Source organism: Ochlerotatus camptorhynchus, unplaced genomic scaffold, assembly GCF_037179485.1.
Source record: "Ochlerotatus camptorhynchus isolate MF236.1 unplaced genomic scaffold, CSIRO-AGI_Acam_v1.1 ptg000105l, whole genome shotgun sequence".
NCBI classification, from domain to species: domain Eukaryota; kingdom Metazoa; phylum Arthropoda; class Insecta; order Diptera; family Culicidae; genus Ochlerotatus; species Ochlerotatus camptorhynchus.
Window position 1 is genome coordinate 1,563,969 of NW_027040595.1, and position 27,328 is coordinate 1,591,296.

General features: G+C 41.0%; 1 protein-coding gene across 1 annotated transcript in view; it reads right to left on the reverse strand.

The window, feature by feature from the left end:
• The window catches only part of DIP-delta (Dpr-interacting protein delta), a 379,588-nt gene that overhangs the window by 303,331 nt on the left and 48,929 nt on the right, over positions 1–27,328 (reverse strand). The window lies entirely within an intron of this gene.

Genomic DNA, 27,328 nt, shown 5'->3' on the forward strand with positions numbered 1-27,328 from the left:
GAGAAAAGGGGGCTATTGAGTGTGTAATTTAATTTAGAGTTTTTTTTTTAATTTTGCGGTCAGTTTAATTATTAAGTTCCATTCCAAAAGGTATTACGTTTTTAAATTATATCTCCCAGCTATTCATCAATTGGCACGGTAAACTAAAGGACGCCATGGCACTGTCAATCATGGATCACCTCCCCCTGTGTGATAAACTTCTACCACCAAAACAGGCGATCCTTAGTGCTAATCTTAATAGGTCTTGACGACCTACATAGCTTATGCAGGCTGTTCGTATGTAGAAGATAATAACCACTGCTTTTAAGAAATTATGTTCCCGATTTTTCAAGGTTCTTTCGCGATTTTTCCCGGGTGTTCTACAAATTTTCCCGGTTTTAAATTGTTAAATCCGGTAATGTTACCAGAATAATTGATTTCAGAAATTTATGTCTCTGGATAAAAAAAACAAACTGCATTTTATTTTAAATGCAGACAACTGGAGAAAACTCCCGTTCCTTGAATATTAAAAGAAAATCAGAAATTTCAGAAAATTTTCAAATTAGGGGAGCTGGATGTAATGTCGGCTTAAATGCCCCTAATTTGGGCCCATACATAAATTCAGCAATCGACTAAATTTTCAATAGCGACCAAAAATATCCATAAGTACCGTCCAAATGACGCGTTCATCTAGATAAAATTAATAAATAGCAGATTTTCAGCGATGGGCCCATAGGCGTAGCCAGATAGGGGCGAGGAAATGGCGTTCGGTGAAATGGCATTCGGCCAAATTTTCCATGGTAATTTTTTTTTCGCCCCTCCCTAGCTCGAAACCTGGCTACGCCCTTGGATGGGCCCAATATTAGATACATAGGCCAACAATTAGATAAATCCACGTATGACGCCATTTTAAAATAAGATATGGCGGCTTCCGGTTACAGAAAAATACTATCGAATACCTAACAATATAAGTATTTTTGGAGATCGGTAAATGCTGGGTAATGCGCAATACAGATCTCATTGAGATCACTTGCCTCTTCCCAGCAACTCCTATCCCTACCTTCCCGTGGTACCGGCCGGGAACTGTGAGCAACCTCAGGGAAGATCGAGTAACCAACCCCGGTGGGAACTTTGGTCATAGGCTGACAGGGAAGGAGGGGGGGGTTTGCTTCGGTAAACGTGAGCGTCTGTTCTCCAGGAGGAGCGGCTCACAACAGCGTTTGTTCCCCATGTTAGGGGCGGCTGATCTACGTCCGAGTGCCAGTGAAGGACTCTAAGCACAACTGTGCACCCTGGTCCTCCGGAATGTTAGGGGATTGGTGTCAGGCCCTGCGAGCCAGCCGTAAAAAAAGCATTGCAACGGAAAATCAGCAACAGAGGAATACGAACCAAGACCAGCGGCAACTACCCCAGCGACGAAATAGGACTTTCGATTGGAAACTCGGCACGTGGAACTGTCGATCTCTCAATTTCATCGGGAGCACCCGAATACTCGCCAATCTACTGAAGGACCGTGGATTCGGCATCGTAGCGCTGCAGGAGATGTGTTGTACAGGATCCATGGTGCGAACGTTTAGAGGTAATCATACCATCTACCAGAGTTGCGGCAACACACGCGAGCTGGGCACAACTTTCATCGTGATGGGCGAAATGCAGAAGCGCGTGATCGGTTGGTGGCCGATCGACGAAAGAATGTGCAGGTTGAGGATCAAGGGCCGATTCTTCAACACTGATGATGACAAGGACACATTTTACGCGCAGCTCGACCGCGAGTACGACCGCTGCCCAAGCCACGACGTCAAGATCATCATAGGAGACCTACACGCTCAGGTAGGCCAGGATGAGGAATTCAGACCGAGATTGGAATGTTCAGCGCCCACCAGCTGACGAACGGGAACGGCCTACGACTCATTGATTTCGCCGCCTCCAAGAACATGGCCATACGTAGCACCTTTTTTTCAACACAGCCTCCCTTATCGTTACACCGGTAGATCACCACAGCAGACGGAATCGCAAATCGACCACGTTCTGATTGATGGACGGCACTTCTCCTACATTATCGACGTCAGGACCTATCGTGGCGCTAACATCGACTCTAACCACTACCTGGTGATGGTCAAACTGCGCCCAAAACGTTCCGTCATACGCGCAGAATCTCGAGGCAGCGTTGCCAGAGGAGGGCGAGCTCGATGTGCCCCCTCTAGAGAACTGCTGGAGTACAGTAAAAGTAGCCATCACCGACGCAGCCGATAGCACCATCGGGTACGTGGAAAGAAGTCGACGGAATGAATGGTTCGACGAGGAGTGCAGAGCGATTTTGGAGGAGAAGAACGCAGTGCAGGCGGTAATGCCGTAGCATGGAACCCGACAGAACGTAGAATGGTATAAACAGAAGCAGAAACAGCAGACCCGCATCTTTCAGGAGAAAAAAACGCCGCCTGGAAGAAGCGGAGTGCGAGGAAATGGAACTACTGTGCCGTTCCCAAGACACGGAAGTTCTACCAGAAGCTCAACGCATCCCGCAACTGCTTCGTGTCGCGAGCCGAAATGTGCAAGGATAAGGACGGGAGCCTCCTGACGGACGGACGTGAGGTGATTGAAAGGTGGAAGCAGCACTTCGATGCACACCTGAATGGCGAGGAGAACGTAGACACGGGAGACCAGCGCCATGGATGAAACGACTACGTCAGTACAGCAGAGGACGGAACTGACCCAACTCCCACGCTGAGGGAAGTTAAAGATGTCATTCAGCAGCTCAAAAACAACAAAGCAGCTGGTAAGGATGGTATCGCAGCCGAACTCATCAAGATGGGCCCAGAAAAGTTGGCCACCTGCCTGCACCGGATGAAAGTTAGGATCTGGGAAACAGAACAGCTACCGGATGAGTGGAAGGAAGGGGTAATCTGCCCCATTCACAAGAAAGGCGACCATTTCGAATGTGAGAACTTCAGAGCGATCACCATTTTGAATGCCACCTACAAAGTGCTATCCCAGATCATCTTCCGTCGCCTATCATCTAAAATAACCTAGTTCGTGGGAAGTTATAAAGCCGGCTTCATCGACGGCCGATCGACAACGGACCAGATCTTCATCGTACGGCAAATCCTCCATGATAACCAAGTCCCAACACATAATTTGTTCATCGACTTTAAGGAGGCATACGACAGTGTCGACCGCACAGAGCTATGGAAAATCATGGACGAGAAACTGGGAAGCTGATCAAAGCAACGATGGACGGTGTGCAAAACTGCGTAAGGGTTTCGGGTGAACTATTCATTCGAATCTCGCCGGGGACTGCGACAAGGTGACGGACTCTCATGCCTACTCTTCAACATCGCTCTAGAAGGTGTAATGCGACGAGCCGGGCTCAACAGCCGGGGTATGATGTTCACGAGATCCGGTCAATTTTGTGCTTTGCGGACGACATGGAAATTATCGCAAGAACATTTGAAACGGTGGCAGAACTATACACCCGCCTGAAACACGAAGCAGCAAAGGTCGGACTGGTGGTGAGTGCGTCAAAAACAAAGTACATGCTAGTAGGCGGAACCGAACATGACAGGATTCGTCTAGGAAGTAATGTCACGATAGACGGGGATACTTTCGAGGTAGTGGAGGAATTCGTTTACCTTGGATCCTTACTGACGGCTGACAACAATGTGAGTCGTGAAATACGAAGGCGTATCATCAGTGGAAGTCGTGCCTACTATGGGCTCCAGAAGAAACTACGGTCAAAAAAGATTCACCCCCGCACCAAATGTACCATGTATAGAACGCTAATAAGACCGGTGGTCCTCTATGGACACGAGACATGGACTATGCTCGAGGAGGACCTGTAAGCGCTCGGAGTTTTCGAGCGACGTGTGCTAAGGAGGATCTTCGGTGAGTGGTGGCGATGAGAACGGTGAGTGGTGGCGAAGAATGAACCACGAGCTCGCTGCACTCTACGGCGAACCCAGCATCCAGAAGGTGGCCCAAGCCGGAAGGATGCGGTGGGCAGGGTATGTTGCAAGAAAGCCGAACAACAACCCTGCAAAGTTGGTGTGCGCTACTGATCCGGTTAGCACAAGAAGGCGTTGAGCACAGAGAGCACGATGGGCGGACCAGGTAGAGCGTGATCTAGCGAGCATTGGGCATGACTGAGGATGGAGAGCGGCAGCCGCAAACCGAGTATTGTGGCGTACTATTGTTCTTTGACTATATTTTTTTTAGTATTACTTCTACGTGAAGTCAACGATTTACATAGTTGAAGATGCTAATTTCAAATAACAGACTGTAGTGGTAATTTTTAAACGATAGATGGAGTAGATGAAAGCATAGAGTTGATAGTTCCGTTAGAGTACGGCAGTGTGAAGATTGTATATAGATATTAGAATAGAGAGCTAGGACAACTTTTAAGGAAGGTACAAATCGGTTTTTTCATCTCTCTTTACCAAACTCCCCCTTTGGAGAGGGATGGTGAGGCGACACCCACTCCATCTATCGTATAAAAAATTACCACTACAGTCTGTTATTTGAAATTAGCATCTTCAACTATGTACTATTGTTGATTTTGTCTTATCTTAAATGTGATGTTGTACAAATAAATGTATGCATGTATGGGTATTTTTGGAATCAGGATGACGAGACAGAACTGGAAATCGAGGTCTACCGCCATTTTGAAATGCAATATGGCAGCATCTGATTGCAAAAAAAAAAAACTGGGAAACACTGTCAAATACACTACAATATGGATATTTTTGGAATCGGGGTGACTAGGGCTTCCATCCCAGGATGTCACGGGATTAAAAATTTCGGGATTTATACATTCTCCGGGATTCCTTAACCCTTCGAAATAATTTTATAAATCCAGGGATCGCGTGTATCTCTGGATTTTTAATTTGAGACACTTTTACTCCTTTAAATCTGTCTTGGAATATATGTAGCAGGGTTTGAATCCAGAACTTTTACATTTTATTTAATTTATCTCTTCCCATCGTCTACCGTTAAGGTGATACGATACGTTATACTTTTTTTCTTTTCTTTTTTTCTCTCCTTTCTATGTGTCAGTGAAATGATTATCATTGATGCTGTAGTGGTGTGAGTGTACATCATGTAGATGGTAAGAAAAAAAGTACCGTAAAGTAAGTTATTTTCACACATCTGGGCACAGAAGCATAAAGTAGGTAAACGAGTGAAAGTTGTTTTCATTTACTTGTGTTCAATTCGTATGAAATTGAAAATTCTCTTTCTACCGAAAAGTAGGTGAATATGATGATACTTAATGTAAAAAGTAGAAAAATGTTAAATGGCCGCTGGGTAGCTTTTTTCTTATCGTGTATTTTTATTTTTTTGCATCATACTTTTGCCGCCTTTTTCATATCATCTGATGACCGGTGCAACCACAGCGATACAGATGTTTTCTATAAAGACCTTCAAATGCAATAAAATCATTGTTTTTACAAAATTTATTTCAATTAAATCTACAACACTGGACACGATGATAGATGCTTCGTACACACACCTTCGTTGCGTAGAAAATAGGTATACAAAACAGTATCTGTTTATAAAATTATTCGCGGCAAAATTAACGATGCAAATAATATTATTTAAGTATATATCGTCTTTAAAGTGAATTAACATGAAAGTACTTGGAGAAGCACGTGCCGTTATTGATTTTAGTGTGGTTCTAAGAAGTGGAAGCTAGTGAAAATCAGCATTGCAATTTCATGCTCTGAGCAGAACAAAATCGACTGATCGTACTTTTAAATCTAAATATTACGAATGCGTGAATGATTTGACAATATTTTGGTGGAATGGTGTTAAAATTTTTATCTCGATGGCCCAACCTTAGATGCGTACGAAGATGTATTTCGTACGTATACCAAAACACATTTATTTAATGATAGTGGGGACAGCGTATCTAGATGGTACATAGACGAAAATCAGTTTGAGCGTCGTGAGATGTCCATCATTCATAGTTGATCGAAAAAAAATCTCGTCTGATGAAAAGACTCAGTATTTGCAGTGTTTGGAGTTCGATTCTAAAGCTAGCGGAATCTTGTAAAATGCTTACTCCTTCCGGAAGAACTTCTATATGTCACCGATTTCTATTTTGGCGTCCATACACACTAATCCAGGCCTCCATCGTTCGGTAAATTTTGAACTACAGAACTGTTCGGTAAAAGTTTAAAAATCAGTGAAAAATCCAATTATTTGAAAATTTATTCTGCACTTGTACAGAATTTGTTCTATTATTATATTCATTTATTGATGAAAAATAAAATTTACAAATTTTCTTGATTTCTCACGTGCAACGGTTATTTGAAAATTTTACCGACTTGTTCTGCTGTTCAAAAACCCGGTAAATTCTTACCGACTTCGGTGATCTGAATTAAGTGTGTAGCTCTCCTTCACTGATATTTTCTAACCATTTCTTACGTTCACAGGTATGCGTTACCTTTACCCGACTAATACATTAGAAATCATCCACCATAATCATCATGATTTGCATGGACTATTGAGAAATTTGGCTGACAAACATTGCGTCACATCAGGGAAATTCTAAGAAGTCAAGAGCTATTCATTTGATTTCAGAGAACTTCATAGAAGTTCGTGGAACTTCGTAAAAGTTCAGGATACTTTGTTGAATTTTAGTCAACTTCGTGGAAGTTTAGGGAACTACGTTGAAATTATGCAAGATTTTTTTTAGAAGTGCACCAAATAGGAGTTCAGTTAACCCTGAGATTGCTCAGCGAACTTTGTACAACTCCAGTGAACTTCGTAGAAGTGAGGAGAAGTTTGTTGAACTTCAGCAACAAATTCAGAACTTGTTGTTGTTCAGGACTCGTTTCTTCAATTCCATCGCACTTCCTAAAATTTCAGCTATTTTGTCGATGTTCACACAGCAAAAAATTAATTTTAATATCACATCAAAGTGGATGCACTTCAATCGGATCGACACATTCATTCAATGTGTCGAAAATATGGTGTATTATTACTTTACAAAATGGACACAATTATCATTAATACAGTGCATAAACTGACATTAAGCTGCTTTTACTACATTTGTTTATTTTTGTGGCCATACAAATTACATGAGATTTTTGACATGATTGAACTGCATTCTCTTGGATGTAATATTAAAATTTATTTTTGGTTGTGCATGGGACAGCGTAGCCATTCAGGAAATTTAAGAAAAAAATGGAGAATTCACAAAGCTTTAGAGAATTTCGTATGAATTCAGAGAGCTTTCCTAAAATTAGGGAAAACTTCACAGAAGCGGAAACTTCTGTTTGGGGAACTTTTTAGAAGTCTAGAGAACCTGGTTATATTTCAAGAATCTTCATAAAAGTGTTTCAGGACCTACTGTTAATTACAGAGCACATCGTTAATTGTTTTTGTAGGTAAATGGAATACCGTAGTAGTTCAGGAAACTTTGAAGAACTTCACGAAATCGAAAATCTTTAAAGTTCAAAAACTTTATAAAAGTGCAGTGAACTTTGTAGAAGTTTACTAAAAGGAATTTTGGAAAAGATTAGGAATCTTCGAAAAATTTCGACAAACTTTCTAGAAGTTCGGCAAAGTTTGTTGATGTTCAGGAAATTTCGTAGAAGCTCAGGAAATGTTGTATCAGTTTAGGATACCGTGTGACTTTAGGAGCTTTGTTTCGCCAATATGTTCAAGTAAATTCCTAGAAAAGGTTCAGGTTCTTTCCGGAAGTCGGGTGATATAAAAACAATTATGAATCTTATAAGTTCAGAGAACTTTGTAGAAGCTCCGTTTTTTAAAGTTAAGGGAAATTTGTAGATGGTTACGGAACATCGTATGAATTATTTGAAATTCGAAGAAGTTTAGCAAGCTGGGAAGAAATTCAGTTGTACGTATCGAAAAATTTAAAAAAAAGCTCTGGAAGACTCTACTGGGTACTTCTAAGAAGTTGACGGAAAACCCCAAGAGTTCGTTGAACATTCTACATATGCAGGGAGCTTCATAGAAGCTTTGAGTTCATGGAACTGAGTTTAAGTTCACCCGTAACGTGGGTAGATCACCTTGTCGTGGTACGTTACGGGATGCCACGGAATCCTAGTCCTGACTGCTTCAAACTAGGGGAACAGGATGTTTCAGTAATCAAAGAAACTGATAGTGACAATACTCGGCTTTGTCCACCGAGGATAATCTTGAAACAAGGAAAAAATGAGTTAGTTAGATCATCTATGTGATCCCTAATCTTTTAATCGTTGTTCCCTAGTTTGAAGCGGTTAAGACTAGGATTCTGGTGCATGGTCATTATCGGTGTCATTATTTTTGTTGTGAAGGAATCCAATTTTGACTTATAAAGGGAGCGCGTCTTTGGAAGGTGCTCTCACTCTTCAAAGGGTATAAATAGCGGAACCTTTCAAATTAGAATCGATTCCTTGCGATGATGGCAAGAATGACAACTGTATTAAAACCGAATACTTCATCATTTCTCAATAGTGATCTAGTAAATACGACGTAAGCGCAATGGTGACGTAGGACTACGTGGTCTTATATAATAAATGTCATTTGTTAACTGCAGCAGGAGCTTGTGTTTCATGTAGGAATAGGAGTTTGAGCGGGGTTATCTCTGTTTATTCTCTTTATGACTATGATTGCCCTGAAAAGAACCTTTTGATATGAATTTTAGTTGGGACATGTTCAGAAATTAAAATTCTTCTGGAAAATCTTGGTGGCCCTGAAAAGGGCCGATGGTACTACATGTTTAAAGGGGTTGACCTGGTGTCTGCGACAGGTTTGAAATCCGCAGAATACCAGTGTCCACCCAGCTAAAGCTCCTCCCCTTTTTAGTTTTACTCGTTAAACTCCTTCTCTCAACAAGTTGGTGAATCTTAGCCTTTAGCAGAAAGACGTTTATCATTTTTTTCGGCGAATTTATGATCCTGTTTCACTCTATGCCTGTTCAGATAAATTAGAACTTTTATTTATTTTCTCTATTGCGCTAAATCAAATGAGTAGAAATAAGAAGGGATATCGGTTACGCGCTCGAATAATTGAAATTTCAATAAATATTCAATCTAATATCTGAAATCCTTACGATTAATCTTTAATCGAAAAATTGGTCGTTTAGGCATCCCTAGTAAATAGAGTAATTTCATGCTTTTTGGTGGTCCTTCGAAAATTTCGAACAGCAGAATTGCAACCAGCAAGTGTAACCCAAGAACCAAAAGCGGTGCGATGCTAGTTTGCAAAGCTATGACGACGACTGAACTAAGGGGCTTCAAAGCAGAGGGGTGAAAGTCAATTCTCTTCATCGAATTCCTCTTTTGATGACCATGGCTTCACTAACCTATTTCACACTATTTCTGCTATGCTCTTCTATCATTCAGAACAACAAACGTTTCAATGAATATGTTTACCGTCGAGTTATTAACGAAACAGAAAGTCGATGAAGGGAATCGAGAAACTCTGGAGAGCATTTTGTGTGGTCGTGTGGGGCGTGTGGTTCTGAATATGGCGATGAGTGTGCAAAATGCAAACGTTCAAAATTTTTCATAATTTCGTTACATGTTCTATTTCCGGTTTCCACAAAGTGTACCCCCCTAAAGAAATTACAGACGTAGTCAAACGTCAAAAAAATCAATATAATGTAGCAGCGCCGGTGGTGTAGTGGTAACAAAGGGCCTGAGTTCAATCCCATTCGGCACCGCCGAGATTTTCTGAGGCTTTAAATCTCTGATCACGCCTGCCTTCGTAAGGTAAGTAAAGCCATAAATCACTGATCCATAAGCTGATGGGTCGATAGGTAGGGTCCAGGTGTGGGAGGTGCCTCCTTGGTGTCGGTATCATTGGTGCTCAGAACGGAAAACAAGATCGACGGAAAAAAAACAAACCAAAGGGAAAAAAAGTAAGAGGTTGTATCCAAGGCTCGACCGTAGATGTGACGTAGGATTACGTGCTCGGTAGCAATATTTGGCGACTATGTTAGGAAAACCACTTTTTGCATGCAATTGATGATAATTTTGATAACCATTTCAACAGTTGGACATTTGTGTAATTTTCAATAGTGACCTATTGAAAATTGATGAAGTATTCAATTTAGCAGCTTTGAAGATTGGTTTGTTTAGTATTGGCTTGTTTAGTATTAAAATCCATCCGCTATTGACAGAGTTATAAGTGGTCAAAACCTGACCACTTTTGGACACATGGTTGATTTTGTTTTTTTTTTTTATTGAATCCCCAATATGTTGCCGAGAGACAAAATGTAAACTTTGCGGGAGACGATGTCATAACACTCGAAAGCAATTTTGTGAAGTGAAACAAATCCTAGTTCTGCATGATGATTTTGTTTGATTGTATTTATTTGTAAAGTCGCCGGGAAATACCAGCTGGCGAATTGTTTTTTTATGATAACTCCTTACTTGAAAACAGGCAAAAACTCACAAACAGGCTGCTTTTCTTATGGTATATAGAGTGCTAATTCAATGATCAATTAATTACCTCAACATTATGCCCCTAATTTTGGCTCATACATAAATTCAGCAATCAACTAAATTTTCAAAAGCAACCAAAAACATCCATTAGTACCGCCCCACTGACGCGTTCATCTGGATAAAATTGATAAATAGCATCCTGATGAATGTGGGCGTCTTAGTGGAATACCTGTATAATGAGAGAGAGAAGGATTAGTATTTTCCATTTAATTCCACTACTTTATTTGCTTATCCTTGACAGATACGCGTATTTCGTCTACAATGTGCAGACTTCTTCAGTGTCTTGTACTAATACTCGACTGAAGAAAAAACATCGCATTTACCGAATATATATTAATACAGGTACATTTTCACTTAGAAACTAGGTAAACTTAAATTTAATTTTCTATAGGAACAGGTACTCCGCTGCTTACTCGTTGATTAGTCCTAGGTAGTAACTTGAAAAGCCATGTGTGTCCGTTTCCTTGATCCCTGTTGAGTAAAGTTGAATTACGTTGTTTGTTGATCTCGAGGCTTTCTGCAACATCCAATTTCCATGGTGTAAATACGGTTCGTAAGATCGTGATGTCCTCCGTCGATAGTTGGTGGTCCTCTGTGAAGATGTGTTCTGCAACCTTTGATTTGAAATCATATGTTAGGAAAAAGGCCTATGCGATGTTTTTTCTTCAGTCGAGTATTAGTACAAGACACTGAAGAAGTCTGCACATTGTAGACGAAATACGCGTATCTGTCAAGGATAAGCAAATAAAGTAGTGGAATTAAATGGAAAATACTAATCCTTCTCTCTCTCATTATATGATAAATAGCAGATTTTAAGCGATGGGCCCAATCTTAGATCCATAGGCCAACATTAGAGCCAATTCCCCTACAAAAAATTCGCGTGATCAGAGATGTTATGCCTCAGAACATCCCGGCGGCGCCGACTGGGATTGAACCCAGGCCTGCTGGGATGAGAGGTAATCACGCTTACCACTACACCACCGGAGCCGTTACTACACATAATTTGTTTTCCAATAACTGTTCACAGAGGACAGTGCAGTGCAAAACATGTCTGGTACCTCTATATATGCATTTAGATTAACAACTGAAGTCCCTCCTTCTTTACACATTCTGCACTCAAAATAGCTCACCCCTCTCAGGATTTCCTTCCGAATTGTATGAATGGGGTGGGGCAGAAAGTAGCGTTTGAACAGAATATGTAAAAAAGGAGGGACTTAGAATGTTAATCTAAATGCGGTACCAGACATGTTTTGTACTGTCAGATAGAGTTAACTACCCCATTTTCGGCTTATTAAACACAATCCGCACTTAGTCTTTCTTAATCTAGCGCAGTTTAGCACCAAACGGAATTTTATTATTACTGATGACTTCCAAATTTATTTACCTTTATGTACGTACCGTAAAATTTGATATAGAGAAACAAATTGTTTAGATATTGTTATAAGTTTAACACTGCTTCTTGACGCCAAACTCGGCCTACGGATTCTAAACTTGGCCTTACGCATTGAAACGCCAATGAATTCACTTCGGCTTATCTGATAAAGAAAAAAAATGATTCGGTCGGAGAACTTTTTTGTTTGTGGGAATTATGGGTGCATACCTTCATATCACGCGTTTTCATTGACTTTATTCGGTAGCTTATTAACTAAATTATCGTACCAAACGCCTAATTGACTTGTTAACTTTGAAATCATGGATTTATTTGAAGTTTTCTGCTCGATAGGCCCAAAATCGGCGATTAGACCGAATTAGTTCTCTACCCTACTTTATTTTGTAATCTATGAAAGGAAATCACAAATTGGGTGTCATAAAAAACATGGCATTTGAGAGATTGAGCTCGTGAGAGCTAATTTTCTCACAAATTTGAATATTTTTTGGCTTTCTGGGGAAAGGTAGTAAAGCAAGTAAAACTGTATGAAGAAAAATTATTTATATTAAACAGTATTTTTCGGGAAAGCAAATGATTGTCCCTGACCAATAAATGTAACTTGTCTTCACTTTTTTACCTGAATATGCACCTAAAGCGAATTATTCCCACTTCTTTCAAATTCTATATGTGGATTTTTATCACTTCCTACCAGCAGAACAGCTCCGTCTCTGGAACATGGCCGGACGATATGATTAATCTCACCAATACAATCAGGCCTACAATTCCACACCTTCAATAGACAGGTTGGGCCTTGATAGCTGGCTGGTTGCGGGAACTGATGACCTTGACAAATGTCCAAATAATACTCTTTAACAAATTTGTAGTGGTCCTGAAAAGGACCGTTTAGTCGTGATGGTTGAGTAATGCTGAGCTATTAGGGTGTTCAAAACGGATGAGTCTGGCGATCTGTTAATTGTTTGGAGCAAGGTTGACGCGCTAGGCATTGATGACCCACAACAACTCACGAGGAAACTAATTTTGATCGCGGTGCGGCTTCTTCTTCCTTCTATGGATGCTCGCTGCTTTCAGGATTCCGTTCGTGGTGTACTGGATAACGATGTTCAACGCCACACGCCGAAAGCACTGCTGCTACTGATGCTGCTGCTGCGGACACCGTCGACCGGACACCATCACACACGGTGATTAAATGAGCACCGTTTAGTGAGGCAGGATAGAATTCGATTTTTAAATCTGTGTTAGGGAATGCGCTGTTTGCAGGTAATCGGTGATAATTTTGATCACCATTGCAACAGTTGGACATTTGTGTATTTTTCAATAGTGACCTATTGAAAATTAATAAAGTATTCAATTTAGCAGATTGGTAGATAAATTACCAATTCTTTGGCTTGTTTAGAATTAAAATTCATCTGCTATTGACAGAGGTATATGTGGTCAAAACCTGACCTATTTTCGTCCCGCGGTCGATTTTGGTTTTTTTGAAATTGCTCCCCCAATATGTTGCCGAAAGACGTAATCCTACGTCAAAAAATAAACCAAGTCTATATTTTACTGAATCTTGTTGTATTTTTTTACGAAAAGTATTTTTTTTACGAGAAGTATAAGTTTATTAAACATCAGACTTTCTCATGCATATTGTCTACACGATATTCGTTTGAACAATGGTTCTGCATATATCGGTTAAGATGTTTTTGCCTTACACCGTACGTCACTAATTATGATCCATATGTCGGTCTTACCCCCACCTCTCCTAACCGATCTCTTCCCAGCAACCAACCCGTGGCAACCAAGATGAAACGCAGGAACCTTTCGATTCCAGAACATGCCTCGCTGCGCACCACCTCAGAATGAATTGTTTAGTGGAAATGAAATCAAATTTCTCTTTAAGTTTTTCCCATCACAACAAACAGATGATTTTCTTCTCATTCGTTGCCAGCAGAAGCGAAGAGCTGCCGCATACAAATTTACTCCCGAAGCAACAGCGTGGTTTTTGCCGGGACTGGCGGCGGCGGCTGCTGTCTCTGAGTGAATCTTTTGGATTGTGTTTGTTCACTACCACGTGCATGTATGTAGGTTAACGATTGCAGTCCCCAAAAGCATATATTTGTGCTCTCAAAGTTCATGAATATTTCATAAATTTACGTTTCGATATCCTTCGCTTTGGCAGATCCCTCGCTGGCTGTGGACGAGTAGGGCGTGGGCTCTGTTTGCAGGATAAGATATACCTGCTTCTTTTCCTCATATGATCTGGTGGGTCAAGGGGATGGAGGAGGGTTCAATATATACATACAGTCTTACGAGTATCGCAATCACTTGCGGAAGCTGTCGATCGATGCCGAAGGAAATGCCACACCTCTTGAATTTCTCGGCAAAGGCGTCCTGAATGCGTTAGGAACTGTGAAAAGACAGCTGCTGGATTATCTCCGTTTGTTTATGCAGTTACTTTTCTGTTTAGTGATGCGAAAAAGAACTGTTCAACCATCAATCAATATATTATAAATTGGGTACTGAATACACCATAGGTCTTGGGGTATGTTGAATATTTAAGTAAACTGTGCTGGTAATTTTGTATGATTTTTCGAAAAATTATCCCATCGTATGAGCACAGAAGTAAACAGTTTTTAAGCTTGTTTTAGTGAATTTTGAAATGCTTTCGATTACTTTTAATTACCATGTCAACTTTTATCATCACCACAACTGGAGGTAAAATGCGCTGTTGGATTAGGCTAAATGGATCTTTATATTTAAAGCTTGATAATGTTCAAGCGATCAGAGACTTGAGCAATGCTAGTTAGAATAAGTTACTAAGTAAAGCATGGATTCTTATGTGATTCGTATTTTGTTTACTACTTGCAAACTTCTTCACTTATTAAGTCCATGACTAGACACTGAAGAAGTTTGCATGTAGAAAACGAAATACGTGTAATAAACAGCAAAGATTACTGGGACTAAACTGAGAAGCTAACACTCAGGTGGCTTGAAATAGACTGATCAGAATTTATTGTAGAGGTATATAAAAGCATATCAAATTTATATTTTGATTTGGTCTTAGTGCTATAAAGCACATCGGTTTCAAACCATTTCGTATAAGTGTTGTTACATACGTATACTGATATAATTTCTGGCGTAATCAAATGAACACATATTAGTCCTTGTTACTTTTTCCGGATGCACCGGAACATTTTCGGGGGCACCGGAACACGACCGGGAGGGCTGGTGTAACGATTGACTGTCAATAAGCCCATTACCGGCAAAGTTTTGTAAAATCATCAAGTTTAATATGTCGCACGGCGGGTTTGGTTATTGTTGAGAATTGGATACTTCCCCCGGAAGCACCAGCACTTTTTCGGGAGGCCCAATGTGATCATGGTTCATCGGTATAGCCGTAAAGGATTCAATTACATAAATGTGTATAACTAGTACAAAGCAGTAAAGCCGAAATGCCGAATGTCGACCCAGAGTGACCCCAACGGAAACCGGAATTCCTCTGGAACCCTTTATTGATCAAAACTTTTTTTTTAACAGAATCAAAAACATGAATATATTCCCGACTAGATGCAACATGTTCGTCAGAAAAAGATTCAGAAATTATGTTTTTGTAGAGCTAATTGAATTTTGAAATCTTGTTACCGGAAAATACCAGCAGGTTAATTACAGAGCATGGGGACATTTGTCCAAAAGTATGGTTACGCAAACTAGGGGAAATGAATGTAATATTGGCCCAAGGGGTTGGTCACTCTACACAGTGTGCCAAAATCAAACTTGGGCACACCCGGGCGTCGTCATTGACGCTGTTTGGCATCCATGGTTACAATTTTCATGGTCTTTAAAGTTACTGGCAACACTGAACTTTTTCTGCGCTTACGCAGTGTGCATGTGTCAAAATTTGGTATTGATTCTCAAAATCGTTACACCCAGGCAGTCGCGTCCACATTTCCTCCCAGACGAATAATAGTTGACAGCGATATCTTGACCTGACCGAGGTTTCCGGCCATGGTTACACGAACTAGCGATGCAGCTCCCACGGCTGCGGCTGCTTTCAATGCTACTGCTGGTCCGTTTTTTTTACGAATTTTAGAGGAGACGGACCAGCAGAAGGAACAGCAGCAGCAGCAACTAAAGCAGCAGCAGCATTGGAATCAGCCGCAGCCGTGAGAGCTGCATCGCTAATTCGTGTAGCCGTGGCCGACGCCGGAAATCACGACAAGCGGTGCTTGAGTTTTAATCGGAAAGTCAACAACTATACCGTCCGATAATTCGAACTGCTCGAATACATCCATGGCGGTGGCTTGGCAAAATCTCAAATAGTTCAACAAATTATTTGTACTCTCCAGCCTTTTTGCACTTCCTACTAACACAATAAGAAATTATAAGTACGAATCATAACATTAACTACACAGAAAAAGGAAAATCCTTTCTTTTCTCAGAAAAAGAAGCTTCTGCTCTTTCAAAGCTAACGTGTTTTCGGTGTTCTCGTTGCTCCACGCACCGTTCATCTTCTTGGAGGAGGAGAAGCGCACCTTCATAATGAACGGGAATTTTGCGCATTTGTGATCGATCGCGCTGTGGTTGCACATCATGATGGCGTTCACCGCCAGGGCTACGTTCGGGAACTCGACCAATCCGGAGGAGGAACATTCGCACTTGCTGTGGCAGTCCTTGGTGGTGAATGCAGTCAGCAGCAGATCCTCGGACGGCATACGGGTGGAGTATTGAAGAAGTGAAGAATGCGATTTTTGCTGGCTTGGGAAGTGATTGTTCTTGGAGGCGCTGTAGACCTTGAAGCTGATCGAATTGACCGGCAGGGTGTACGTTCGATTGGTTTGACTGTGATGGCGTCTCCCATCTGTACCATGGTGGTACCCTCTTTGGTCTTCAGGAACATTATCGTGGCAACATTTCCATACAGGCAGAACAGATTGAACAGCTTATCGGTGTTGGCTGTGTTGTTATCGAGTCCGTAGACCATTATCACTGCGCCCTGTTGCTGTGCCGGTTGAAAGAAGATGACTGGTCCGTTTCGGATCAGAAGTTGACTGGTGTGTTCCGGCCGGTGTTGGTTTCCAGTTTTCCGACGGATGATCCTCGGGCGGTGACAAATTCGGTGCAAATCCGTTTCCTCCGCCGGATCCCAGAAGGGCTGGTTGACTAATGATTGACGTTCGTTGTGCGGGGTCAGCCTTCCGCCGAAGATGGAAGGATCGTGTAGCAATGGAGCTCGTCCGTTGCAGGCATCCTTGGAGACGGATACATCCAATGTGTAGTCCCAACTGGAGTCCGTGTCGTTTTTGAAAACATTGAAAATCAAAACAAAAACAAGAGCTGTTAAAATACCGGGTTGCCAAACAAGGCATTATTCACAAGCAAACAAAAGTCATTTCAATGATTTCTTGGCACTGACGATACAGCTGCGGCACACTGAGTTACACTGAGAAAAATGTTGGCGCAAAATAAGTGTGTAGAGTGACCACCCCCTGTGTTGGCCTAAATGCTCCTAATTTGGGCCCATACATAAATTCAGCAATCGACTAAATTTTCAATAGTGACCAACAATATTCATTAGTACCGTCCCAATAACGCGTTCATCTAGATAAAATTGATAAATAGCAAATTTTTAGCGATGGGCCCAATCTTAGATTCATAGGCCAACATTAGAGCCATTTCCCCTACAACACAAATCACTTTCCTTAGCAGGAGCATTTCATCTTCACTTAAGTCCCTTATGAACGGAGAGACTACCAACCAAGTTGTCTTCCGACCAAAACTCGAATCGATTCAAAGTGGAGCTAAATTTTGAAAGTGGACTCTTAAGATCGAGGCCTGAATACCCCTTTCGGGCACGGAAATCGAATATAGCAAGGAAAGTCTGTGTAAGATACCTTTGGTAGTGCATCTAGGCAATAAGGTCCACTATCGAGTTTCATTCAGCATTCTTAATTTTATTAGCCCACTCGAGGGCCCTCTGGCGACGAACGGAGCGTTACCGATTCCATATCGGTGCCATTGGATGAGCTTTCTCAACAGTTGGTGAACGGATGGTGGTTTACTGGTCCTCGATCGGCTGGATTGGCTGGATCCTTACTCCGGTCTGGGACCAGGTTCTTCCGGAGCACGAAATCTTCGGGCTGTCTGACGAGGGCAATAGACGTCGTGAACGCCTGCACGGCCTTCGGCTAGATTTCGAGGTGGCAATTCTGTGGCAGGGACCAGCCGTATTGCCAAATCCCAAAAGGGCGAATGGAAAATAGCAGCCGAGCGTCACGAGGGACGTCCGTTCTCGCTTGGACCGAATACTCCAATATGGCGCACGCAGTATGTCCAACAATCAATACGAAACTAACGATTTTAAGGTTCAATTTTCTTTGATGCTTTTTCGAAAAATTCAAGAGCAGTTTTTTTCGACGCATTAGTCCAGATTGCGAAATGCTCGCACTATTCGATTCCTTTTGCTATTCTACACAAAATGACGCGAGCTTTTAGCAATCTGAAAGAATGCGTCGAAAAAAACTGCTTTTGAATTTTTCGAAAATGCATCAACGTAAATTGAACCTTAAATTGGCTCACTACATACTTGACTAGCCTATTGGTCCCAAGCAAATCGGTTAACGTACCCCATTCTAGTCGAAATTCTAGTACTACACAATGTTTGTTTTGATTCTCTATGAAAGTTTGACAGATAAAATGAGGAGTTATTGGATTTTCCTATGTTTCGAGGGGTGAATCGATTAGCTTGGGACCGAAGAGAGTACCAGAGCTGAGCCAAAAAGTTGAGCACGTTTCTTCGGGACCTTCTAGTCTTAGAGTTACCTCTATGGTATATCGACGGGGTCCACCGGACTCTGGAATCGCTACAGCTGTAACGATAGGATTCTCCGGGATTTTACACCGGAGATCAAAGAAGAAAAGTCCCAGACTCGGACCTGTTCCGGCAAATTATTACAGCTGGTCGCTAAATGTTTGTCTCTATTTACCAAAGAACTTAGAACAAGGAGCTTTTACCTGATGGGTTTTGTTCGTCGGTGTATCTGACAGCTATTGTACTTGGTGTACTTAGTTCTTAGGGGACAACTGGATAAACACAATCACTTTTAGTATCTAACAATCTTTTCATCGACCGTACTATTTTTACTACTAACCATACTACACTTTTATCTAATAACCGTACATACTGATTTCTTCGAAATTTATGATATAATTTGGCACGGTGACGAAATCGAGGTGGTTAATGAGATCGTGTATTTGGGCTCACTGGTGACCGCCGAAAATGATACCATCAGATAAATTCAAAGACGCATTATGGCAGGGAATCGAGCCTACTTTGGGCTCCGGAGGACGCTCCGGTCGAATAAAATTCGCCGCCGCACGAAGTTGACTGTCTACAAGACGCTGATTAGACCGGTGGTCCTCTATGGCCAAGAGACCTGGACTATGCTCGTGGAGGACCAACGCTTTTGGTGTTTTCGAACGAAAGGTGTTGCTTACCATCTACGGTGGAGTGCAGATGGTTGACGGAACGGGGAGGAGGCGAATGAACCACGAATTGCACCAGCTGCTGGGAGAACCATCCATCGTCCACATTGCAAAAAATAGGCGTCTACGGTGGGCTGGGCACGTCGTAAGAATGCCGCACGATGACCCAGTGAAAATGGTTCTAGAAAGCGACCCAACAGTAACAAGAAGAAGAGGCGCGCAGCGGGCAAGGTGGATCGACCAAGTAGAAAGCGATCTGTGGACCCTTCGCAGACTACGAAGCTGGCGAAGTGTGGCCATGGATCGAGTAGAGTGAAGACGACTTCTTCGGACAGCAGAGGACAACATGATTGGTAAGGTAAGGTACGGTGCGCACTTGCGAATATCTTTAGAGTCGCATGCAGAATGATAGAGCAAGCTCACAACCCATAGTTACAAGTCCTTTAATCGGTAGTAGATAGACTTCGGTAAAAGCCGAAGTTTGACAACAGTTAATTTTGTATAGTTGGCAACCTTTCCGGATAAGACACCGACAGCCGATTACTTTGAGAACTGGTTGTTGTCCTCGTTCAAACCGCTGGCAATAATGTAAAAGTGAGATTTACGCAACTTGGCTTCTACGTATCAAAGATAACTGGGATCGGCTGTCTAGTATATTATGAGGGTTTTTTTTTATATTGGTTTTAGGTGCTGACTGGCAGGAGCGTGAGGATGCTTGTGGAGGAGCCTACAACAAAAAAATTGGAACCGCACGCGAAGGCTAATTTCGTTCATTGTGCAATTTTTTTTCTAGAATCTGGTTAAGCGTGAATAAGCAACAACGAACTGTACGGCCTTCAATGCTCATGCTCATGCTCAATTATATAAACCCTTAGATTATTGAATACATTTGCAAAATCGTTTCATGACTTGACATCAGTCCGACGGTCAGGCAATGACCGCCTTGAAGAAAAGTTTCAAGGCGTGACTCCGCCTACAGCTACCTGAGTATGCTCTGCTAATGACAGTAATCGCTTCCAGATATGGTAGATTCTTAGAGTGAAAAGCCAATAGCTGCATTGAGAAAATGTTTTTTTTTTTAATTTTTAGGGAATCTAAATAGGAAAATTGGATTTTCTCGATTCGATGCTATTTCACACGCCCACACATACAATGCACACTCACTCCAGCATGCGACAATGTCTATTTTCATTTCCCCTAATAACTGGATAAATATTAACACGAAAGCAGTGCACAACAGTAACGAAGTGCAAACATTTCACACCAGTTGTGGGTAGTCCACCTACCTTTATAGTTTCGAACAATTAGGAACGGGACAGAAATAAAAATGTAATCTCACTTTTGATTAAATAAAAGGTTCCCCAGGGAGAGAGCGCCTAGCCACCGGATCACTATTTGCTAATTGGAGAGATTGGACAGGAAAATTCCCTGGTTGGAGAGAGGAAAAAAAAACTTGCTTATCCCTCACGGTTGTTCTGCCACTAGGAATTAAAGATAGGGGAAGTGGGCCAGTTACGGCATTTGTGCTCCCCTAATTGGCCAATTGGTCTAAATCAAGTTCAAATTGAGTTTTTCCGAATTTTTTAACGTAGACATGCAGAACAGCATTGAGACCAACATCCAGTGAAATAAATTTTGAGTCCAATGAGATTTTTGAGGCGTTAGGCCGAGGTTTAAGAGGACCACTAGTGCCATAACTGGTACACTTCCCCTAGTCCTTGGAAATTTTCCCGGTTTGCGTGTTGGCAGAAGTTCGTGGCTTGAGGGAAGAGAATACACGCTATAGACTGAGACTCCATCATACCAACCACCGACTTGTCTAGAACGACGACGACGACAAGTGGAAGGCGTGTGGCACTGCGCTGGTGATGAGCAAATAAACAGAATAAACAAAACTGTTCAGCAGCATTGAGGGAGTACTTAAGTGGGGAATATTGAAACATAAACATAAATGTATGTTGGCGAGGGTGGGATCGTGACTGGCGAACGATTGTGTGGGAGGGGTGGATAAATAAAGTGATAAAACAATAAATGTAGAAACCCGAAGGCTGACGTTTATGGTGTTGTTTGGTTTCAATACAAATCACGTCGAAAACTGTTGACAATTTGATTTGGAAATTGTGCCTGAAGTGGATAGACATTTACGACTAACAAATGTCAGTTGGGCTAGCTCTTGTACTAGGCGTAAGGCGGATAAATAATTAAGGTGGAGAATCTCATTTTCAATAAGGAAAGAAGTACGTCCCTCAATCTTAATCTGGCCTAATTGCATCGGTTGGATTCATTTAAAATTAATTGTAACTTTGGTTGAGTAAACCATAACACCTTGATGGAAAGTTCTGCTCAAACAAACCGCTCAGTGATGGATGGACGGAAAATACACAATTCGCTTTTGGTCCGCAAGGGTGCGGTGGGTTGAAATTCACCCGACCCAAAAGCCGCTTGCAGCCACGGTCCTTCTGGTTTTTTTTTCGCTTCACCGGTTTCCGTTTGCCAACAAGAGGACAAAGTTTGTTCTGGAGCCTCAAGAAGCGAAAGCTGTTCCCTGCGCGGTCTTCTGACAGCCACTTAAACACTGAAACAAATTCACCCTTCGGGCAACACTTTGTTTTCAGTTCTGCCTGTTCCGTTCCCCTACTTGGCGGTTGACTGGTGGTGACGATGTTGTCACTCTTGTAAGATTATCGAGGCGGATCAAACGGGGCATGGGTTCTTTGGTGAAGAAACTGCAATAAGCTTTCCATGTTATACTATTTTGATTAAGGGATACCAAATATATGATTTAAGCAGTATGGTGCACTCTTTCTTTTTCTCGAGGACTTGATTTTCAGACAACAAGAGCATCTCAGGAAAGGTAGCCAATGAATTCTAAACATTACGACCTTTGTTTGTTGACCTTTTGTTCTACAACCGGGACAAAAGGTCGAAATGGACATGAGGCCGAATGGAAAAAAGTATATAGAGATGAATTGTCGAATGGACAACAGTCGAAGTATTCTTTGAGAGCGTGCTTTAAACGCTTGGACTTAAGTTCTGACGTGATGAGTAGGCTTATGTCCAACCACTACTCGCTAGATGCACATCTCTATAGAATAAACCTCGTGGACAGCAACATATGTCGGTGTGGAAACGGTTACGGTGACATCGATCACGTAGTTTGGCAATGTACGGATAATGACACCGCCAGAGAGCAACTTTTGAATACCCTTGAGGCCCAAGGAAGACAATCATAAATCCCTATCAGAAACGTGAAACCCGCGATATTTACTATAGGTAAAAAGGTAAATTAATCATTAAACAATAACGATGTTCCTTAATAAGTAAAAAAAATCTCCTTAAAATAGATCGGGTTGCTCCTTAAATGATTGATCAAAATACGTTAAAAATCTTAAAATTCTCAGTAAATATTTAAAGTATGCTCCCTAAAATAGAGAAAACTGTATATTAAGCATTTGAAAATGCTCCTTAGCAGGGCGTCACAATATCTGCTTCAATCGACCAAATCGATGCGACGAAGAGACTGTTGGCTTTCTTTTTTCTGTTAAAGTCGAACAGCTTCGCAGCATTCTAGAACCTCAGTCGGCGTGCAGAAACAAATGTACAATCGCTTGTCTCTCTTTCTCCCGTCGCTCCATTGGTCTTCCTTTCAAGCTTCGGTGAAACGGATGAGCGAAAGAGCGCTCGACTTTGATAGTTTTCTCTTTCACGAAACACATCAACAGAGGTTTCATGACGTATATAACGGAAAATGAAATAACACATTTAAAGCATTTCTCACGTGAAAACACTTGAAGATTACACGTAATATGTTTAATTTATTTTCAATCCACATATTTATCTAAAAAACATTATCGAAAACGGGACATAACGCATTTTTTAAAAAATGAAAGAGCGGTGATAGAGTGTTCGTGAAAGGGGATTGAATGCCATAATGAGGTTTCGTTTAACTAGAAAATCGAAGTTAGTTACATTGAAAGCGTAGTGCAAAGCAACGACGAGAAGATCCTCAGCCAGCGTTTCCTTCTAAGCGTGCTTCTTTTTCATTATCATTTCTTGCTGATAGTCTAGCTAGGCGTTATAGAAATGAAGCGTTGAACACGTTTGTATGAGAGAAACAAAACTCGAGTTCATTTTAGAGCTTCGAAAATGCAGAGCTCTGCTCCTTAGTATGCACCGCTTTGCACCATTTCGAAGTGTAATTGTACCATAAATCATCGGAAAAGCTGCTGTAGAAAGGTTAATAATAATCATGAAATCAGCTGAAATGTTCAGTAAATCATCAATCAGTTTTCTCTATTTTAGGGAGCGTACTTTAAATATTTACTGAGCATTTTAAGATTTTTTTACGTATTTTTATCAATCATTTAAGGAGCAACCCGATCTATTTTAAGGAGATTTTTTTTACTTATTAAGGATAATTTCATCTGTTTTATTGAGCAAAAGTAGGGCTGCCATTTGCTATATGCAGTCGATTTATGTGTTTCTGCAAATGTCGATTGGCCATCTTGCGATTTGGCCATCTTGAAAGAACTATATTCACCTCCTCTAGGTGGTTTGTTTAAAGAGACGTTAATAAATGGAAGCATGGAAGCCTCTAACCTCGGGTAAGCCGCGAGTATTCGGCCCAACTCCTACTAAAGGGTGATACGGTCAAAATTTGGTCAATATCAACTTGACGTATTCCTTTAAATTTTGCATTTAAAAAACCTGAACACTCCTCATTTTGAAGGTGTGTGTGTGTAGAATGTTGCTCCTATTTTGATTTTGGAATTCACTCTTCAGTTGTCAAAATGCCGTCCAAGCAAGAAGAGCAGCGTATCAAAATTTTGCTCGCGCATCGCAAAAATCCGAGCTACTCGCACGCAAAGCTGGCAAAATCGCTAAAAGTTGCCAAATCAACCGTTACAAATGTAATTAAAGTGTTTGGGGAACGTTTGTCGACAGCCAGGAAGTCTGGATCGGGGGGAAATCGAAAACCGGAAGCCGCTGGGACGACAAAGAGAGTTGCCGGTAGTTTCAAGCGAAACCCTAACCTCTCTCTCCGAGATGCCGCAAATAAGCTGGGTGTATCGTCTACAACCGTGCATCGAGCCAAAAAACGAGCCGGACTATCGACTTACAAGAAGGTAGTGACTCCAAATCGCGATGATAAACAAAATACGACGGCCAAAGCGCGATCCCGGAGGCTGTACACGACGATGCTAACGAAGTTTGACTGCGTGGTAATGGACGACGAAACCTACGTCAAAGCCGACTACAAGCAGCTTCCGGGACAGGAGTTTTATACGGCAAAAGGAAGGGGAAAGGTAGCAGATGTTTTCAAGCACATGAAACTGTCAAAGTTCGCAAAGAAATATCTGGTTTGGCAAGCCATCTGTACCTGTGGCTTGAAAAGCAGCATTTTCATAGCTTCCGGGACAGTCAACCAAGAAATTTACGTGAAAGAGTGTTTGAATAAACGTCTGCTGCCTTTCCTGAAGAAACACGGTTGTTCCGTACAGTTTTGGCCGGATTTGGCATCTTGCCATTACGGTAAAAAGGCCATGGAGTGGTACGCCGCCAACAACGTGCAGGTGGTTCCCAAGGACAAGAACCCTCCCAACACGCCAGAGCTCCGCCCAATTGAGAAATACTGGGCTATTGTCAAGCGGAACCTAAAGAAGACCAAAAAAACTGCTAAGGGCGAGCAGCAGTTCAAGGCAAACTGGCTTTCTGCGGCGAAGAAGGTGGACAAGGTGGCTGTACAAAATCTGATGGCAGGGGTCAAGCGTAAGGCCCGGCAATTCGGATTTGGAAAAGCGGAAGCCTAACTGAATATTTTTCCTGAATTTTATACTAATTGAACTTGAAAAAGAAATTTAATTTGATTTTTTAAATTAACGATTTCACCGATTTACACGCGTTTTCCCTTGACCAAATTTTGACCGTATCACTCTTTAGACATAGAATTAAGTGAATTTTGCTACAAAAAATGAACAATTAATAATCGGTTCCGTAAAGCCTACGTGATTGAGCAATTGAGCATTCCAAATAAACGAACTAGATAAAAAAAAAAACAGTCGAAGTATATTTATAGGTAAAAAATTTCGATTTTGCATTGCAACTATACCCGAGCAGGAAAAAATAACTTATTAATACCAAATCCAGGTATGAAAATAGCATAACTGGCAACCTAAATATGGTATTAGTGAGGCTGCCATGAGAGGTAAAATACCAAAAATAATACCTCAGAAATGTTCCACGAATAACGAACTAAACAATAATTTAGTTATTACAATAACAGACGAATAACACACGCTTTTTTTAGATACCCGAATACCATACCCGAGCAAAGAATGAAAACAAAATCAAAACTAAATTTGATATTTTGATATAAGCGTTAGTAATAACATATTTTGCCTAGCGTGTGTTTGAGTTAACAGTAATCATAACAAAAATGAGATCTAAATAATATATAAAGGATATTAAAAAAAATAACAAACCATGTCTTCTTGATAACAAATCCATGTACGCGGTTTAATATTGGTAATTTCGTTAAAAATAAACATAATAAGTAATCAATATGTTTTAATAACTATGATAGGAAAAAAAAAACTAAATTTCTTATTATTTTGATACAATGATATCAAATTTAGTAATCTGAATGTTTTGATCTCTATTGGTTTATATCAAGATTTAAAATCAAAGAGTGTTATAAATATGTTTTCATCTATTTAAAATAAAAATAAATCTATATATCAATCAGTTCTATCGATATCGATCAGTTACATCGATTTAAAAATTCAATTCGCAGGTAGATTAATATCAATAAATGTTGTAAAATATAATTGAAAAAAATCATAATTATCTTTGTGACGTTCGTAAAGAAAACAGTCAGGATGCTTGATTGACTCGTAAAATAAACTAAAAAATGTAGATTTCAGTAAAAAATGTGGCTGCATTTTTTACAAAATATCAAATTATGTTATTAATTATATTTTTTTAGAAATATCAAATAACGAATTCTTTTTTTTCCTTGATTTGTTTTCCGTCGAACTTGTTTTCCGTGCTGAGCACCAATGCTACCGACGCCAGAGAGGCAGCTCCCACACCTGGACCCTACCTATCGACCCATCAACTCATGAACCGGGGACCAACGGCTTTACTTCCCTTCCGAAGGAAGGCGTGATCAGAGATGTTATTCCTTCAGAACATCTCGGCGGCGCCGACTGGGATTGAACCCAGGCCTGCTGGGGTGAGAGATAATCACGCTTACCACTACACCACCGGCGCCGCTTAAAAATATGAATTCAACCGAAATTAAAAAATGGCATATCAAAATATGTTATCAACAATATTTCAAAAGCATGATTTGATATAATTTTGATAGTATTTTGATATCCGACTTTGCTCGGGTAGTTTGTTATTTTGAAGGTCTTCTAAAACCAATTCAATAACTCTTTTAGGTGTTATTGTCTAAAAACTGAGAGATCACCATTTGTTATTTTGGTATTCATTTGATATTTAACAAAATATTTCGATTCCTGAATAATATCAAAACAAGGTTTTATACCACAAGCATACAGAAATCTGGTATCATACCACATTAAGATATTCATTAGTTATCGATTAGCTATCGGTTCCTGCTCGGGTATCGGTGCCTGCTCGGGTATGCGGTCAATGAACCACCGTATTTGAGTTATTTCGTTTCCATTTTCCTCCCTCCGTGGGAAGCCTACGCTGATGTGCAAAGCAGAACGAACGGTTTTTTGTTGCAGACAAAAACAGACGGGTAGGGCCACCAACCTTCAAAAATGCAGACCTTGCGAAGATGCATAATTTTGAGTATTGACCACCAGCCGTCTCACAAAACATGACAATTAGGATAAGCAACAATTTGTAATACCTTTCCTTCTTCTTCTTCTTCTTCGCATTTAAAGCTTATTGCGTATCACATATTTAACTTATTGCGTGCTCTCAAATGTTCTAGATGCACTCCCGAGCAGGAACGAATATCTCGATACCTTAAATTGGTATGGATGAATCTGATATAAGAGGTAAA